This window comes from Photinus pyralis, unplaced genomic scaffold (genome assembly GCF_008802855.1).
Source record: "Photinus pyralis isolate 1611_PpyrPB1 unplaced genomic scaffold, Ppyr1.3 Ppyr1.4_LG5, whole genome shotgun sequence".
In the NCBI taxonomy this organism is placed as follows: domain Eukaryota; kingdom Metazoa; phylum Arthropoda; class Insecta; order Coleoptera; family Lampyridae; genus Photinus; species Photinus pyralis.
Genome location: NW_022170596.1, coordinates 14818663 through 14839142, shown reverse-complemented (window position 1 = coordinate 14839142; position 20480 = coordinate 14818663). Strand labels below are relative to the sequence as shown.

General features: G+C 36.4%; 1 protein-coding gene across 2 annotated transcripts in view; it reads right to left on the bottom strand.

Annotated features, from left to right (window-relative positions):
* LOC116171816 (insulin-like growth factor-binding protein complex acid labile subunit) overlaps window positions 1-20480 on the bottom strand; it is a 111344-nt gene that overhangs the window by 70913 nt on the left and 19951 nt on the right. The window contains exon 1 of one of the 2 annotated variants that reach the window (XM_031488819.1): window positions 9743-9838. The exons of the other annotated variant lie outside the window; for it this stretch is intronic. The gene's annotated coding sequence lies outside the window, so the exon portion shown is untranslated. Of the gene's footprint in view, window positions 1-9742; window positions 9839-20480 lie in introns of those variants that run through there. 2 annotated transcript variants of the gene reach the window in all.

Here is a 20480-nt window from a genome sequence, read left to right as displayed (position 1 = left end):
CAGCTTTTCCCAATGCACAGCAAATGAGGTAGAAGGTAAAGGTAGAAACTGTAGTCAAAATTGAGCTACGACACCTAATTGCGTGATTGTCTTCGACATTCAACTGTAGGGTCGAAACCCCGAACGAGGGGCGACGCTACCTATCTTACGGGAGCGAGATTATGATAATCAAAACTCTTCGGTTTAGAATCTATGTGTGATGTGTGGCGATTCACTAATTTCCACATATTTTTACCGATAGTTAAATTTGCCTACAAGGCCATGTAATTTTCCTTCTTTCTTTTAACAAAAGGACTTTATTGCGCCAAAGATTAGTGACTGTGTATTTCACCCTTTCTTAGAATCTTGGTACCTGCTTACTTGACCCATAATTCCCAAAACTTGTTTTTAACCTATATGCTACCTCTTGAAGTCTACCTGCTACTTTTTGTGATGTTATAATTTTATGTTACGCATTCACATGATTACAAACAAATAATTTTACAACACAATTTGATATTAATTTGACGGCTGGGTTTTTTATTGGTAAGTTCTTTTTTTCCCAGCCTATTACTATATTTATTCTGTGAACTACCATTTTGAAAGTTTATTTTTGCAATGTAATTTATTTCAACTTAAATTTCCGAGCTTTTACAATCATAATAACTACGATCAATATTAAACAAACTTTTCACAATTACAGTGTTTTATTTTACGTTCCTTCCCTACTGTGCTTCAGGTCAAAGCGTTGTTTACAACTAACGTAAGGGGGCCCTGCCTTAGATGTTTTATCACGTGCCACATTTCAAACTTAAGCGGGATCTTGTTTAATTTTGGAGGGAATAGTCATTCGGGTGGCCATTTTTAAACGTTGCCGGGTTGACTTTATTTCCGTGTTCTTGTAGTGTGAAGTCAGCGTAGAACCTGGCGGTTACTTACACTACAAGTATCTGACTGAAAGGAAATACGACAGCATTTGGAAGAAGACTATTTTGATTCTGATCGTGAATGGGAATGCGACCTTCCGTTCGATCAGTCTATTAGATTTCGCTGAGCAAAAATTGGAAAAAACTATAAACAGCTGGATTGGTACAGAAATTGGAATATTCACACGTGGTAGGAGTAGTTAGGGGCTTGATAACTCTCCAGAAAGAGGTCAATAGCTCGACATGAGGAACCAGAAAATATGTCTTATAGAGTCCATCGGCGCCGGGGTTAGAGAGAAGAATACCCCCATTATTTGTGCCTATCCGAGTGTAACACGGGGTTCGGTGCTAAGACGGTCTTCTATTAATACACACAAGATTCTCCTACCTAAATGCGCACCTGCCACAACACAACATCTTTTTTTAATTCCTTCACTTTCTAAGTAGCGTTAGATTTGGCCAGAAAATGCGCAACTTCGCGTATCGGTTTCCGACATCCCAATGGTCACCCTGAAATTTGGGACACACTGTCCATGTATTAAGATGTATCAAATTTTAAAAAAACGCACCTCAACGCAGTATTTTTTAATACGCTAAATTTAAGATTTTAATTTGCTTTGAGGGAAATTGGTTTTTCTAGTGGCATTATTGTTGCTTCCTTTATGGTGGATTTTAGGTATTTTTACAGTCAGTTGGTTCGCCTTTTTGGAACTGGAGATCTAACAGAGCTCATGGCAAATCTATGAGAAAGACACTTTAAACCTTTTATGAAAAGCCCGAGGAAAAGCCTAAATTTTGGAATTTTTCCGAACCTTCCGAAATTTCTTCAACCTTAACTGATGACGACTAGTCCTTCAATTTTGCAGATATGGAGAGGCGGTTTTTCGCATGCGATTCTTTATCTGTCGAATATTTGTAATTCGCATGATTCCCTCATTTTTATGATGAAATTTTTGTGTCGCGCAGGTGTTTAATTATTGAAATGGCAGTAGATGAGACCTATTTTCGTAAATGGCATCTGTTTATCGTTATATCCTATGTATAGGCTCAATCCACTTGATGTCCCCTGCACGAATAGTTTATCTTTTCTTTTTTGCACGCCACTTCACAATGACTGATGTTTTTATACAAGCACAAACAAATCGATCATACTTCAAAAACAGGACCTATATTATGTGATATTAATTACGTGTCTATGGCTTCATTTCACTAAACTGAAGTTGACTATAGTAACATTCATTCTTCTCAAATTACGTATAAATTCTTAAAAGTTAGGTGAAGGGCTTCCGTCTCTAACGTTTATGAGAATTACTTCTGATAATCATGTCGTTTACGTACCTAATACCCTTCAAGAGCTACTTTAGTGAATTAGATCTCCCGTGTGATTTTCTCGCGATGAGTTCGCCACGTTCTCACGTCGTCGGTATTTCTAGAAACGCATCCGTCACTTTATCGAATATAAATAAATATGAGACATTTCATATAGGGCGGCTTTGTTTTGAATAGATAACGAGTGCAGGGTGTTGAAAAAGGTAAGATAAATAAGTGTGGTGACCGATGTAATTTGCCGCGGGCATGACGTACAGGGAATGGATGAATGATGGTGTTATCATTCTTATTCATTATAAACTCATCCGTCAAACAGTAGCCTATTAAGTTTTATTTATTTATGCAAAAATAACAACTTAATTACGGAAGACGATTCTTTCTGAATGAAATACCATCAGGGAATTCCTCGAAATATTTTAACGTGGTGTCAATTCAAAAGTGGCTCCTTGCATTTCCCGGTTTCATAACGCATGATGTGATGTTAGCCTCCCATTTACAAAATTTTGCAACTGGAGACACTTCACTTTTAGAGTTCTTGAAAAACCTTGAGTCATAAAAATCAATTTTCAAAATATGGGGGCCAGCTTCCTGCAGTCCATCATTGGGTGAAAAATGAACATCTAGAGTTACGTAGATCATAAAAATAGTTCCGCGAAAAATCAATGCAAAAGACCTCAAATGGTATGAAATAAAAACTACGGTCCAACTAGATTAATTAGGTTTTTTGTGTACAACAAAAAAATATAAGTTTTACAATTTTCGTCCATTTATTTCCTTCAATACTTTAAACTTATAAAAATGGAGCACTACATCAAACACAGATTAATTAGATCAAAATTGATAAATTTTTATAATTTCTCCTCGTATACTTCCGGCATCTCCTACACAGAAAAGGCCCAATATTGACTATATTAAGGATTTGGGAAACTAAGTGACCTCGACCAACTTTCGAAAATTCGCATTTTGATCAACACCGGAAATGAATATAGGATAAAAAAGAAAAATCTGACATGAACATTATCCGGGTCGCACAATGGGTTCGAATAAACACAAGTTGATTAACAATGACAATTTAACTCATGTATAAAAAATCACAAAGCAGCAGTGCAATTGTCACCTTGACAGCGGCAAAAGTTACCTGCAACTTTTCTCTGCGACAAATCACTAGTGGTTTTTTCACTTATTCATTTTCTAACCAATTATCGCATTATCCGTTCCCATATGACTAGTTTGACATTTGTCAATAATTGATGGGTTTGAATTTATTGTTCGTTAAATTGTCCTGCCGAATTACACGCGAAGTTTGTATTTAAACCGAGTAAATTTGGGTTGTGGCAATTCAAATCTGTTTCCTTTTAGCAATTGGGTTCGACCACAACCGTCTATAATTACAAGCCGTGCTGAGAATTATGGCAACACTGCATGGTAGTAAACGAAATATATCGATTTGTTGTCATAACCTCTAAAGCAGACTACTCCTTACTGGACCCTTTACAAGCACTTGTATTTGTTCAAAGTACCTGTACAAGCTCAAATATGACCTACACACTACGTGGTACGTAAGTACGGTAAGTGTTTATCGTGAAAAAACACAATTAGTTTGTATTTCAGGTATTCTAGCAAAGACATGTCAAGTCGATTTTCTGAAGGAACCTTCCGACTTATTCCCAGGAGTTCACGGTATGGAAATTTGAAGTCTACGGTGCTCCCCTCTTTAAAAGCTTCGTACCTAGACCCACTGGAGTAGCGACTGGCTTCAAGTCTGCCATTCCGAATCACACCTGGTCGTTGATAAAACCTCACAGATGCAGAGCGATTTACTGTCCCTTTGCCGAAATTGAGTGCTCAAGCGTGTGCTTCACCTCACTTTCGACAGAAGTTTACCAATTTCGGAGATCTCGATGGAAAACACATTATAATGCAGTTACCAATTTACAGCGTTCCGAATTTTAAAGTCAAATAAAAATGTTATTATCCATTTTTGTAAATAAATAAATGTGCACAATTGTAAGTTGCCTAAGTATCTTTCTTCTGTATTAAAACCACCAAGGCGAAACACAGGAGAGAGGAAAAATACCATTTTTCAAGAGAAACAATACGTCATTAAAACTTGAATCGGCCCACCGATTGACTTTCGAACAACGTTGCCAAACTTCTCAACATGGCTTGTCAACCTAAAAATGCTCCACCGAAAGTTGACAGTTTTTCTCTAGGCAACAGATTTTCATTACCTATACAACCCAAATTTACTCGGTAAAATACAAACCTCTTGTGCAATTATAAGTGACAAAAATTTATTATTAAATGACAAAAATTAAAACAACATTCCTGGAAGAAAGAGAAGTTTACAAAACTTGATTAAACAAATTACCCCGGACGTAGGCGTTCGATAATCAAAAATTCAAAAAATCTTAATAATACTTACTTACAGTTGTTCTTTTTAAATAATCCAAACAATTTGGTCGGAAACAGGTTTGCGATAAACAGGCGCACTTAACACAATCGCTGGCAGCTTCAGAACTTTACTTTTACACACAAACTTCATGACAAACAAACTGGCATGTTGAATACGATGATGATATTATCGGTGACTCCACGAACGATATAACTTTTAATCCTAAAACGGAACACGCTTTAAACTTCTCACACCTTCAGTTACCTTTCTTCTGTACTGAATTGTAACAACAAACAAAGTCTAAAATTAATCAAGTAGGGTAAACTACCCGAATAAAAATGGCGTAAAGAAAAATACTCTATTTTCCAACCATCGCGAACCAGCTAGCTTTTTCCATTGTCTCCAGTATTTAAGTGAACACCACTTCCATTATACAATAATCTCCTTTCTCCGATATTAAATTAAGAATGGGCGAAATACTTCGAAGGAACGCGTCTGAAGTCCTCTCTTCTTTCTCACGAGACGTGCAATGACTTTCTTCCCATCTATCGCCCTTTCCCATTGCATTTTCCTCAATCCACGGATCTATCCGAATCCCTAATATGAAAGCGGTGTATGTAATCCCCATTTTCTCCATGTCCCGTCAAAGACTGAAGTATGTGATCAATTTACCCTATCCATTTCGTCCATGGTACCTTTCTCTTTCATCCTGCTAGGAAGAGGCGCAAACATTACTCACGTTTAGTGACTAACGGAGACCACTGACGTAAAAATCCGTACACGGGAGGCATATTTGTCGATAAATAGCAAACGTGTTATCCCTTTGGAAAACCCTGTAGCATTTTGATTTTCAAAAAATGCGAGAACACATTTTTAATGCTACAAATAACTTAATGTTCAACTCCGCTGAACTGGAATTAGTGGGACAATAATTGATAGGCGGTACGAGGTTTTTCGGGTCTGCTCGTAAGAAATGTATTAAATGAACCTTTATACGGGCTGTTATTAATGTCATGCAGATATTTCAGGGGGCGATAATACTCAAAATAAGAAAAAAATGTAACTATATCCATGGTCTAAAAGGCGTTGTTTTCGTTATACAGGGTGGCAAAGAAAATGCAACACCCTGTATACCGCGACCAACTATTTTCATACTTTATTGTAGAGATTCTGCAAAATAATTGATGTATCAAATTTGAAACAATTACCCCAGAACATAAGAGAGACAACCCAAAATACAAGAGAAAAATGGAAACCTTGCCACCCTGTATAACGAAAATGACACCCTTTACATCACGCACATATTTGCATTTTTTCTTATTTTGACGAATGAACCCCCTGAAATATCTGCATGACATTAATTAACACCCTGTATTTTCAAAACATGGTTGCCAAAAGTGCCCATTATTCAGGCTTTAGCGTGGCGGACAGAGGCGCAAATTTATATGTAAGTTTTGCCTTGAGCCGGCCCTGGAAAAATTAACAGTGTCGGGAAATTGCTAGAAAATCGCAATCGACATTTTTGCTCAAAAGTCAACGCTGCGTCTCCCGTATCGCTACCCCTGGGCATCCCCGGAAAATTTCGACAGCAGACCGCCAAATCTCCGAGCAATGATTTCTAAACGATTTTTCCGGCTTTTCATACTTACCTATATATTTATAATTTTGATGCAATAATAAAATGAATTTTTGCACCCTTTATGCAATTTTCAAAAAATGGCTCAGCGAGTATCGCACACCATTTTTCTTCGTCTTTTTCTGAACACTATACCGAAAACCGCATTTGGATACGAAGTGTTTGCAAGTTTTTTCCCTCGTCCATTAACGCAAGCTGACTAATTAATTAATGTTAATATAATATAATAAATTAATCATAATTTTGTTGCTCATACCTTACTCAATAAATAAAGTTATACCTAAATTCAATAAATATCGATCGCTTCCAAAAGCTACCTAACCGTTAATCCATACAAAACAAATTTATTCTCACATTTCAAAAATAACAGAAGATCTGGTTACATGCGCCGTCAATTGCACAGCTTGAGGAAAAAAGATTTTGTTAACAAAAGAGACAAAAACAGGTCGCTGGAAATTATGTTCAAGTTTCTAGGTTTTTCGCTAGAGGGCGTACGATTCATGGTTAAGTAGAAACATGTTTTTTTTCCTAAAATATACCCAACACCATCAAACATGCATAAAAAATGCATGCACCGCAATCTTGTAGGAATCGAATTTAGTATTATTATTTTGTGCAACGCATATTGCTCTAGTTCATAAACTATGAGGGATTGGGGAAGGGGGACATCTCTGGAATTGAATGTAACTTCAGTTTAGGTTATCCGATTTTAACATAATTGGTCTTGTTGGAAAGAGCTCTTCGTCTAATCATATTTTACATGAATAGAGTCTTTTTAGTAAATGTGATGAGTGGTAAAGGGCACGGTTTGACATTAACATACGCTTTACAGGTTTTCTTGAAAATTTCAAATAGAACGATTTAATTTGATATTATCAAATAAGAAGAAAAAGAGAAATATCAGTGAAAACCGCATTTTTATATGTTTCCTAAGCAGAGATATCGCGAAAATAATAAATAAAATAAAAAATTTCAATTGCAATATTCATTCAAGTTGGCTTTGAAACAAAAGAAACACACTTCCACGTAAAAAACTACTCCGCAAGGACTTGATGTTGATGATAGCAAGCATTTTGAACATTTAGATTCGTTATATTTATTGTTTCTTTTATTGTTTAATGTATATTTCTGTTTATATTAAAATTTGAATAATTTATTTGTTGCTCATAATTTAAAAACTTTGAGTGTTAATTTTAATTATCGCTTGTTATGTGTTCTTTTATTTCAAAGCCAACTTGGATGAAGATAAATATTGCATATCTCTGCCTATAGGAGCAGATATCAAAATTCGGTTTTCACTGATATATTCTGACTGCGGAATGCCTATTTATAGATATTTTTTTGAAATTTTAACCGCAGATGCTTCTAGCCTATCGCATATTGTAAAAATCAGTTGTCGCATGCGCAATGTTATCTTATTTATGGAGATATTTTTTTAAATTTTTAACCACACATAGGTTTCTATGACAGATAAGCATACTGTAAAAATCAGGTGTGCGCATGCGCACACTACCCAATGTCAACTTTCTTATTTATAAAGATATTTTTTTGAAATTTTAACCAAAGATTCTTCTAATAAAGGCTAACATGTAGCATATCAGGTGTGCGCATGCTCAGACTCCGAAGTACTAAGTTTCTTTTATAAGAATATTTGTGCCTGAACAATTTACCTTTGTACGTATAAATAGTCCGCAACATAACCTTTCGGAAAGTAATCTTTTTTTCCATTTTTGTATACTTCGATTATTACATAGAACTTGCAACCCGATCTTTAGTGTATTTATATGATTGCAACAAATTTCGGATGGTACGGTAGGTGTCGCAATAAAATAAATTGAATAAGAATTTCCACTCAATATTTGCAAACTTTTAGGTGTCACCAAAGGGTATTGCAATGCATGTAGGTACATCCACCGATGCCTAGATGAAATCCAAAGCGGTCGGCGGATTTACAACAGAATATAAGATATTCCATGGAAGTCCGACGATATCCATGGAGTTCCAGGAATAACCGAGAATTTCCAATGATATCCTATGGATTGCCGAGAATGTCCGAAATCTGTCTGATGGATTTGCTCTTCAAACCTAACCATGGGAACCCCATGGCAGAGTCCAGAGCACAAAATTTTGTTACTGTGTAAGGCAACAAACTTTACCGCATAACTTTTACTTGCGACAACCAACTGGTCTCAGAATTTGCATACCTTTAGTGGAGCGAAGTAAAATTTTTGAAAATGGGAGGGGGGAAGGAACGCACGTTCTACCCTTCATGGTATTCTAATGAAAGGTCTCACCGAAATGAATTGGTTTGTACAAAGTATAACTTTCCTGCGCGGCTCCGTTCCGAGATAGGTAGGTTGTCGGAGGGGGGGCTGGGGGTTGTGAGGTGGTAGATATTAGAAATTAATTTTATCTTTCATGGTATTCCAATTAAAAGTCTCGACAAAAAGCACTGTTTTCTACCGGAGGATGGTACTCACAAATGGCGATTGGGCCGTCTGGAAGAAATATTTATATTTGTGATGACAAAGCTTTACGAGCAAATATCTGGAAAACGCTTTGTCTGTGGAAAGTACTCTGTACCCACAAAGGCAAAATGAATTGGCTGGACGAGACATACCTATTACTTAAGTCTCCCCATTAACCAGTCAACAAGAAAGCTTATAATAACGCAACAATTTTATTTCGGTTAAAAAAATGCGCTTTATCTGCAGAACATCAGTTGTGCACAATTTACACTTGTTTAAATCCGCTAGAATGCATATGACAAGGAAACAAATTGGAGGAACACTAGAATTGTCTGGTACGAATTAACATTGTCCTTTCTCGGGGTGAATTAGTTCAGGCACATATTCTGTTTACTTAGAGAAATATATTTTCTCTCGAGCGGCATCATCAGTGGCGAAAATCGAAATACCCCGCAAATAATAAGGAGCGGATATCCACAGGTGAATATTCCGCAAAAAAGTTTTCCTGAAATAAATTGAGAAAGTAACCGCAAACTTTTAACGAAAGATTATACACGCAAGTTTGTGTGCTAACCCCCTAACAAATCCAGATAGATTTCAGCACGTGGATGCTCACACAACTATGTTTTGTATGTAAATTGATGTAGGTAAAAAGTTCAATTCTATTTAAATTCAATATCGTTTATACACCTGCCACTTGCCATTCATACAAAACTTACCACCTGACATAAACCACTTGTATTGTACAAAAAACATTCTTGCAACAAAATCCCCCAAACAAACCAAACGTGACGTGCCGCAAAATGTGTATTGCAAACTCTATTGCAATCTAGCCGTTTGATTCGTTAGGGGCATTTTGCTGCAAATGAATTCGCTACATTCAGGGCTGCATAAATTTCGTAAAAAAACTAATTTGCCAAAACACTTAATAGAATGTGAAGATATTGCAAAAAAATTAGTACTGAATGACAAATACTTGCACAGTCTTAAAATAGAAATTGAAACTTACCCAAACACAGTTCACAGCACCAAAAATAAGTTATTCGATAGTTTCGTGAACTGAATTGTATCCACCTGCCTTACTTACACCCTCTTACTGATTTCTACTAAAACGAGGGTAGGGCAGGGTATAACCTTCTAACCTTCGTCAAAAGTTTAAAGACACCTTTTAAGTTTCTGCACACTGCTATTATCAAAATCGGCACCAAATCGATAGGTATTATCGAACGCAAAGGGTATCTTTCCGAAAAAGGTGTAGGTAACTAATATTAATTCTAAACTCGATAGATATCTTGTTACAATGACACGGACATTAAACTATGACGAATGCCCTTCGGATGCACCACTTTTCTCAGGCTCATCTCCCATATGTTGTACACGCAGTTAATGGTTGGTTACTTTCTATCACAGTTTATAACAACCTGAGTATGTGTGTCAGAAGATGAGGGATGATTAAACTTTTTTTTGTGGCACCGACATTTATTAAGTCACTGTAATTCAATGTTAACTTCACAATTAGATTAGATTTATTCGTTTCATGGTCCTTTTTTGTTCCAGTATTACGAGGTGGCGCTTCATCGATGACACATTAAGTACCTTCTATGCGCCTCCTGGGGGGATCTTTCTGCAACGCTCGGCACTTCCCGGCACATTTTGGCGATAACGTGAGAAATATGGACAAACAACTCATTTTTATTAAGGCGTAAATATAATAAACGTCCCGACGGCACTCATGGTAATAAGAACCCTTGAAGAAGCAATTGCATTGAGCCGTTTTCATAATGATGCAAAATTTATCTAACGGTTATGTGTTTATAACCCTAATTTATAGTGGCGAAACTTTACAAGGAAAATTATTTGTTTGCTTTCTATATTATGAGAGCGCACAACGTAAATTTTGAGGAACGCAATTACAGAAGTTAATGGGTCCTAAGGTAAAGATAACTTCTTTATAATGATTACGGCAATTGTAATGGGGAGGGCGTAAAATGCAGAAAGTTGTATTTTCAAATTACGTGAAAATTAATTTATTATTATAAGGAATTTAGTAGCTCAATTATTTAAGTTTACGTTTGGGTGACTTAATAAAAATTAACAAGTTAAAAAGTAATCGTAAACGATTTACATAAGTTTACGTTTGGGTGACTTAATAAAAATTAACAAGTTAAAAAGTAATCGTAAACGATTTACATAAAGCGCATTTCCACTTGCATTCATTTCCCATTTGTAAGATGCAACTTCTGTTAAAATCGTAGAAATCCGGCCACAAATACGAAAGATAGCATTGCACATGGGCAATCCATTGTTGACGTGCTACTTCAATTTCAGTTTATGAGAAGAATTTCATTTCAATGCTTTTCTAAATAAGAAAGTTGGAACTGCGCATGCGCAAACCTCAATTTTAAAACTAATGTTAGATTTTCCTCTGTTCCAAGCGCCTAAGTATCAAATTTCACTTAAATAGTTCCATAGATAAAAAAGTTGGCACGGCGCATGCGCAAAATAAAATTTTGAAACTTGCGCTAGATTTTCCTTTATTCCAAGTGCCTATGTATCACATTTCATTTAAATTCTTCCATAAATAAAAAAGTTGGCACTGCGCATGCGCAAAACCAAAATTTGAAATTGGCGTTTGATTTTCCTTTATACCAAGTGCCTATGTATCAAATTTCGTTTAAATTCTTCCATAAATAAAAAAGTTGGCACTGCGCATGCGCAAAACAAAATTTTGAAATTGGCGTTTGATTTTCCTTTATTCGAAGTGCTTCTGTATCAAATTTCGTTTAAATTCTTCCATAAATAAAAAAGTTGGCACTGCGCATGCGCAAAACCAAATTTTGAAATTGACGTTTGATTTTCCTTTATTCGAAGTGCTTATGTATCAAATTTCGTTTAAATTCTTCCATAAATAAAAAAGTTGGCACTGCGCATGCGCAAAACCAAATTTTGAAATTTGCGTTTGATTTTCCTTTATTCCAAGTGCCAATGTATCAAATTTCATTCAAATACTTTTATAAGTAAAAAAGTTTGCAATTCGGTTTATAAATGGTCGAGATGCGAAAAGGGCACTGTGAATTTTGAATATTCGATTCAACTTTTGGCATTGCGTATTATATGGTTAAAGCTATGCCCATATTGAATTTCATGCAATTCAGTTCATAACTAACGGAGATGTAAAAGCGATCGAACATTTCTAAACAAAGTTATCGTTCACACGGACAGATAAATGGACAGACAGACAAAGGAACAGACGGACAGACCAACCGGCAGGCGACAGATAGCAATGCAAAATTATAAACGATCTCTAGGATCGTTAATAAACGGCAAAAGTGTAAAATTATGGAACATGTAAAAAACGGTTTTTTGTTTTTTTACAATAACCTTTTTTGTAAGCGGTACAGAAAAAATTCCTTCCTTGGTACAAGACTCGACACCATAACGAACCAAATAGCGAAAAAAGTAGAACAATAGCTCTTAAGATAAAAAACTAGTAGCGTCGCAAAGTTAGCGGACGGACGGACGGACGGACAAAGTGGCCACAATAGCGCATTTTTTTTTATTTTTGTGGAAATGCGCTAAAAAGCAATCAATTTAATTTATTTCAAGCTCATTTCGGCGTGAGATTTCCTCTCATACAGTTTGTTTGTGTATGTGCAGTAGACGTACTATTGGCACGTATGACATTTTTAGTAGTTTGTAAAAAGAAGCAACATCCTTTTAAGTACCTACAGCACAGTCAGGAAACGGCTACGTAAATAACATTAAAGTTCGTATTCGAATAGTAAAAAAACAGCTACACCTAGGTATAAAAAACAAACTGGAAACAAAATGGTATTTGCGAGCGAAGGCCCAGAAATTTAATTAAAATTCTTTACTAATTTCTGAAACGCATCACTAATTAATATTGTGGAGAAACGGAAATGACTTATTAAAAACCTGTGCACTTCACGCTGAGACGTGGAGGGAGGTTAATCCTTTCAGGGCTCTGAAGCACTTCTGCATCTCTGGACGCTAAATTAGAATTGGTAAAAATAGCAAGACAAATTGAATCATACCTGTAGATGGTATAATCGAGTTAATTAAACTAATCAAAACTTGAGATTGGGGTTGTATCTTAATTTAACCTCACAATAAATTGCACTTAATTTCTCTAATGACAGGTCGTGTTCTCACATTAGGATTATAACAATTTTCGACACGCGAAATACCAAATGATTTACGCAGGGGGATACTGTGGGCATTATATTGTGATATATTCGAGCACGGAAGGGATAATAATATAATAATAAGACCATTTATCAATAAATGGAAGTACTTTAATTCCATGAGAAACTTACATCAGATCATCCTCTTCTCAAAATATGTACCTAATGTACTGTAATTTTCACTTCATCCATTAATTTTTAGCGCAGTCTACGCGTTTTGTGGTTTTAAACTATGTGCTTTTGCGGAGTTGTGCTCACGTTTTCATTCGTTATCTCGAGTAATACCTGGTTGTAGAAATTAGTGGTATAATTCATGGTAGTATAATTAAAGGTCTCAACGAAAGGAAATTTTTCCACCAAATACCGCTCTTCTAGCTTATCAAAGGGGGGAAGTGTTGGCGGTAAGGGTGATCTCAACGAAAGGAATTAATTTCTACCAACCGCAATCATCATCCTTGACCCCGTATCGTGATCGGTTCTAATTTCTCACATCTCAGGAGCGGCATGTCGGAGGAGGGTACTAACAAAAAGCGATTGGGACGTTTGAAAGAAATATATTGTTGTGTAAACTACGCGATGCGGACGTTTTCTTTCGATTCACCACGTATAATAACGATGGGTCACCCTGTATAATGTAAATTTCAATTTTGTTTAAGTTTCAATGTAGTTGTTTTTTGAGATTGCACACAGACTCCATCATATTAGGGTCAATGTCATTTTTAGTTTAAATGGTAGAATTGTTATTACCTTAGTTCTTTAGTTTACCGATAGAGTTCACATTTTTGAGTACTTTTCATAGAAGATCCTGCATACATAGTGGTTACTTGCTATGAGACGCTACTTGTTCTTTATCCTAAGAGCTATATTGTTCTACTTTTTTCGCTATTTGGTTCGTCATGGTGTCGAGGCTTGCACCAAGGAAGGAATTTTTTCTGTGTTTATTGCTAAAAAAGTTATTGTAAAAAAAACAAAAAACCGTTTTTTACATGTTCCATAATTTTACACTTTTGCCGTTTATTAACGATCCTAGAGATCGTTTATAATTTTGTATTGCTGTCTGTCGTCTGTCTGTTGGTCTGTCCGTCTGTTCCTTTGTCTGTTTGTCCCTCTATCTGTCCGTGTGAATGATAACTTTGTTTAGAAATGTCCGACCGCTTTGACATCTCCGTTAGTTATGAACTGAATTGCATGAAATTCAATATGGGCATAGCTTTAGCCGTATAATACGCAATGCTAAAAGTTGAGTGGAATCGATTCAAAATTCAGTGCCGTTTTCGCATCTCGACCATTTATAAACCGAATTGCAAACTTTTTTATTTATGGAAGAATTTAAACGAAATTTGATACATAGGCACTTGGAATAAAGGAAAATCTAACGCCAGTTTCAAAATTTGATTTTGCGCATGCGCAACATTCTTATTTATGAAAGCATTGAAATTAAACTCTTCTTATAAACTGAAATTGAAATAGGACGTCAAAAATTGATTGCACCTATGCAACGCTATCTCTCATATTTGTGACCGGATTTTTATGATTTCAATAGAAGTTGCATCTTACAAATGGGAAATGAATGAAGTGGAAATGCGCTTTTTGTAAATCGTTTACGATTACTTTTTTAACTTGTTTACTTTTACTTTACTTACTTTTTTTACACCGAACATTCATTCGTACTAGCTTAACTACGTTTCATTTCCTTTATGTTAGTCTGTTTACCGGTTTAGTGCATTGCTTTTGCATGGTAAATTAGTTGGCGCCTATCCGGTTTACTATATTTCCATTTTCTTCGTTTTGGCTAGTGTACGAGAACACCGTTTTTCACCCCGACCCACCTCTACTTTGTGTGAGCTTACTTAACTAAAGGCAATTTTACTACATGTGCTCAAAGTGAACGTAACAAATCATTGGGAAAATAATTCAGTGTTGTTATTGTTAGGTTATCTCCGGTCAGGGCGACTCGAAGAAACGGTCGTGTAACGTTGCTTTTTGATAGTCGCTTTATATTGACTGTTATAATCGAGTTTGTTTTTGACAGTCAGCCTTGGTGATAAAGAAGTGGTTATAGAAGAAAGTTATATAGTCCTCTAACAGATTTTATTCCGTCATTTAAAGTAAATGTTTAGGTCGAGTTTAAGCGGAAGTGTTTGTCTACGTTTGCGAAAAAGTTTAGTCGGAGTTTTGTTTTTATCGAGTGCTTAACCCAAAAGGAAGAGTCCCTTCTATAGGGTTTCTTAGTAGTTGTTAAAGGGAATTTGTCCACCATCAAAAAGCCAATATTACATCTATACTGAACTAATGAATGCCTGTGAACCTGTCGTTGATAATCCTAAATGAAAAGAAGGTTAAGAATGAATGTTTAAGACAAAATCAAGTCCGCAAACAAATGTTGTTCAACGGTACACCATTCCGTCCTTTTCGAAATCAAAAAACCATCAATTAGACAGGAATATAAAACTAATACAGAGAAGAAGAAACAGAACTAGGAGGGACTCTGAAAACCGAAGCACGAACGGCGCTCGGGGCGAGAAGAATGTCAGAATATGACCAAGCTATGAAAAGAATTTTCACCCCGAGCCCCAATTGTAGGAGATGCTTCCTAGTGCATTAAAGAAGGCCGTCTTTTAGTGGCTATACCTTCCCTTGACGGAAGGGAGTCGCACATACACCCCGATATAGAGCCTTGCGGGGGAGTCTATAAAAGGTGTCCCAATCCTTTAAAAAAAAGTTTAGCCTAGTGACGAAACGGATCGTGCGAAAAAAAAAGCATTATTGTTTGTATCCTCGCGACATTCGTTGCGGGTCAGTAACTTTGCCATTAATTGGTACATGACTAACACAATATAACAATCCAGGAACTTCCATTTGCAAAACTCCACCTGTAATTACCTACCTATACACGTTATAATGTAACGCTTACATCCATGTGCAATCGCCATTAAATAAAAATAAAATGTACACATGTACTTATTAATAATCAATTTTTCGTCTCGACTCCAGGAACTCTGACGCACATTAAGAAAGGGGTGATGTGACCAATCGGGTGTTGCTTTTTTATCTAACGTAAATCACTTTTAATAACGTGGAAGTGGGTAGTTCATGTATGAAAATAAGCCATAAATTTTAAGTAGCGTGCAAAGTTCAAGCCATGCTCTTAAATTGTGTTTAACCTCGTTCTCGAAGTCGCTAAACGGCTTAGAGTTCACAAACACCCGCGCTTATGGCATGAACTTCAAAACCAAGATTAAAATTTTTACCGCTACGGAGAAATCACATTCGGCACTTCAGGAAACGTTTGTAAACGCCGGAATAATTTTGACAATTTGTATGTGTTTGGCGAAACTCCTAATTGGGGTGTAATTAAAAGAATTGCGCAATTAAATGCGAAGGTACAAAATGAGAAACTCAAAACTTCAAGCCGTAGCATTCCTTAATTGGCTTCCCGAAGATGAGAAAATTGCACAATGTATATAGGAAGAAAGCTCGCGCTTTGATTCCATCAGCAATGTAAACAACGCCCTGTTTAACTTAATAAAAGATATAAAGGGTGGTGTTGGACGAAAAAGTTAAAAGCTGTCAATACCTCTGTTGCCGTAAGACTAAATTGCCGTACGTTAATGTATCCTGCCATTTTAAGTCATTGCGTGTTTGTGTTGCGTCGGCTAAAAGGTGGTTGGAATATTAGATTACTCTTGTTTGAAGATGTTTTGTGTCCACAGACAAACTTGGGGGAGTTGTGCTTTAAATATGTAATTTATTGGCGAAGTTCAATAAGGAAATAACAAAAATCTCACCCTTTCAATTTGTCGAGCTCTTCGTGTTGTTTTCGGTTCAGTGGCGGGTTGATTACGAATTTATCTTCTCTCCATCTTTTTTGTGTGATTTATTAGGTTTTTCTAAACGGGGAAACTGTGTCGCGCTTGTTTTGTGTCTTAGGCAAGAGAATCGAACTGTTTGGTAATGACAGAGATAATGAAAACACGACAGAAATACGAAATGGATGAGGGAAGTGTGATTGCGTTCGATAATCAAACGTAATTTTCTTTTATTCCCCGAGCTAATGCCCTCTTTAATTGGCAATTATTTTCATTAACTAATAAACCCGGCAGTGATGAGCAGAACAGAAAGAAAGTGTATCGAAATGTCCCTACGATACCAATGGAAACTTGTCGAGTTCAGCAACATCTCATCGGATGAGTCCATATTATGCTTTTACTTTCTTGACAAAAATGCTAATAAACATATTGATCATTTGCAAAATACACGTGGCAACTTTTTCGATGTTGAAATAATGTACTTTATTGCGAAATTTCCCCCCTTCTGCAGGATTTAATGAATTATGTATTTCTAAAACTTCCAAACGCCTGTGGCGAAATCAGATATATCAAAAAATAACGAACCTGACGAGTTCAAATAAAATTAAACGTAAAAATTCATTTACAGCCCCAAGCTGGCTTCCAGGAAAAACAAAGTTTTGCCGTTTAAATAACAAAAGAGAAAAACAATTTCACAAAAATTAACAAAAAAAAACTACAAAAAGCTATAAACGAAGGAGTGCCTAGACACGCACTCCAAATTCGCTCTTGCATTGGGCAATAAGAATAAAAAGACAGTATTCGCCCTTCTTCGCAATATTTTACATATTTCAAGACCAGTTAAGAAAAACAACAAACAAAATCTCTATCCACGGAAAAGAAAAGTAAAATATTGCTCTGTGCATTAGCCCGGACAAACAGAACCATACGTTTTTTTTTAAATTAAAGCACTGTATTTTAAAACCCTGTAATAGTACTTACGTGCTTGTAAAATTTTGGCTACCCTTCTAGGATTGTTGTGTGGGGTGCGAGGATCAGTTTTTTTAGGGCATCAAACTCGGTGGTCGCCATATTGGCCGCTATCTTGGAAAACGGCGTCGGTTAGAATTATTACTAAGTATAGCTGCATAACCACTGGTCCAAATTGGATAAACCGTATCTCAAAATGGTCCAAAATACATTCGCCATCTATGTTGTCTGCACCGGAAGTGGCTAAATTCAGTCGGTTGAGCGTATTAGATTTAATTGATTGATTGTCCCTCTTGTTCTATGCCCTCAACAGGCTTACGCCCAATTACAGAGTGACCCGCATAGTGCTTTTTAGAGGTGCCCCTGCAGAAGGTCTTAAGTTGTTATATACTACTCCGGTTATTTACCTTACGAATTAGGAAAAACTGCAGGAAAACCTCATTCGGAGTAGCCGGCAGAGTGCTCGAAACTGATCTAAAGAAATTGCCATCTCTCCCACAGATGAAAAATTCCTACCTCAGCCCAGGTTCGAACACTTGATCTCCGGGTTTGTAGCCCACCGCTCTACTACTGAGCTACAAAGCCGCTAATTAGGTCTAATAGGAAAAAAAACGAGTTCATTAATGTTTGTATTATTATTATTAGGAAAAGACATACATATAACTAACTAATGCCGGACAAATGGCTCATTGGTTGTGATTCCACCTCCTCAGTGAAAATTCGCTCAAAGAAAATAGCGGGCTGAGAAAACACATATTTTGTTACAAAAACCAAAACCCTGAAATGATTCCTCCTACGCAGGATGCGCTTATACAACATTGCAGACGTGCTACGTATCAAGCAAGAATTTGGGCATCTTCGCATAAAGCAGAAATGAAGGTTCTAGATGCTTGCCTACATGGATGGAAGCTCAGCTGCGACAGATTACTTCCTGTGTGGGTGACGAAATGGTCAAGAGCAGTTGCAAGGAAAACTGCAGAGGTCGGTGCGTTGCAGAGCCAAATAACTGAATTGCACGCATCTTTGTAAGTGCGCATGTCCAAAATATTGGCATCCATTAACCAGAATAGATATAAAAATGTAAATAATAATGCTGGGCTTAGCAGCCCTGCTTATTTAGAGAAGATATACTATAATATAATACAAGAGATTAATAAATCCGTTTTTTTTTGTTTTTTTCCTATTAGGCCTGATAAACTCAAAACGACTTAATTTAGCCACTTCCGGTGCAGACAAAACGATGGCGAACATATTTCAGAACATTTTGAGATACAGTTTATTCAATTTGGACCCGTGGTTATGGAACTACAGTAATATAATAATTTTAACCTACACCATTTTCCAAGATGGCGGCCAATATGTTGAGTTGAGTTTGGGCAAGCAAATAAAAATGCTGTGACTTCGGTCAATTACAACACTTCTCAAAGCTAGCTAGCTCTTTGCAGAACATTTTTCTCGGTACACATCCGCACCCCAGCAGAGCAAAATAATTCAATTCTAACTTTAAATTCCTGATTCTAAACAAACACTGATGGCCAAGATTATCATTCCAAACGGTCAATTACCAAATTTTGAAAAATGCTTAAAATGAACTTTGGGCGCGAATCAATAAATTTAAACGTAATTGAGCACGAGACTTCACTATCACTATCGTCGTTGAAGGGGATCGAATGAACACACGACTTGCATAATTTTACATAAATAAAATGTATTCTACAATCAACCATGAAATGAAACAATAAAATCCTATCTGGACTACAGCGTCCGAATAAATAAATCCCGGATTTGCGTACAATTACAAAACATTTCACAACTACCAAGCAATCTTACAATTACTTACAGTTTTCGAGTTACAATATCCCAAAACAATCCGGACACACCAAACATATTTCGGGAAGCAAAACACCCAACACTCGACATATAAAACTTGATCTTCTCACTTCATATCCCCAAACAGATTGCAGCGACATTCATTGTTGTATCTGGCCAACGGAAATTTACCCCACCGACGATTCGAATGACTCTGCGAATTAGGTAAATAACAACTTCAATGAACAATTAGCTAGTATAGTCGGGACGACGACGAATTTGCTTAAAGCGATGAAAGGCAACTAAACTTAGCCACCAACTTAACGTTGGCAGGCGTGTATTCTTAAATCCCAAAAAAAAAAATCAAACTTGGCTTCGGAATCTGACGAAAAACTTCGTTTATTAACCTGGCGGCAAACCGGCCTCGAACTTAGCAAAACAAACTTCCTTTCCTCACAGCAGACCGCAACTCGGCCTCGAAACTGGCAAACTAGCCCCTTCTAAACGCGTCCTCCAGTATTCAAACGGTCTTCCCTTCTTACATTGTATCCCGATTTGATAACCAATTACGAAATTACGAAAACAACAGTTTTTTTTATTAAAACGCCACCTTATCTCGAAAAAATTACCTTAATCTTCTCTAAAATCAGCGAAAAGCTCAATAAATCAAGTCACAAACGCATTAACGAAACAAAATTGAAAAATAAAAATTTTCTTAATTTTATTCAATTCCAAGACCCTTTCTTTTACAATGAAATAAACAAACAAGACCTTGACAACAGGCTCGATTCGCAAAATTGTTTTGTGTTAATTCGTAATTAATCCCAAAGAAATTGATTAGCTTGAATTTGAATGACGATTTAATTAATCACTGCACTATTCATTTCATTTCAAATGCCTAGATCCAAACCTCAACGTCCCAACCTGACATTGTTTACACAGCACTACACAAATG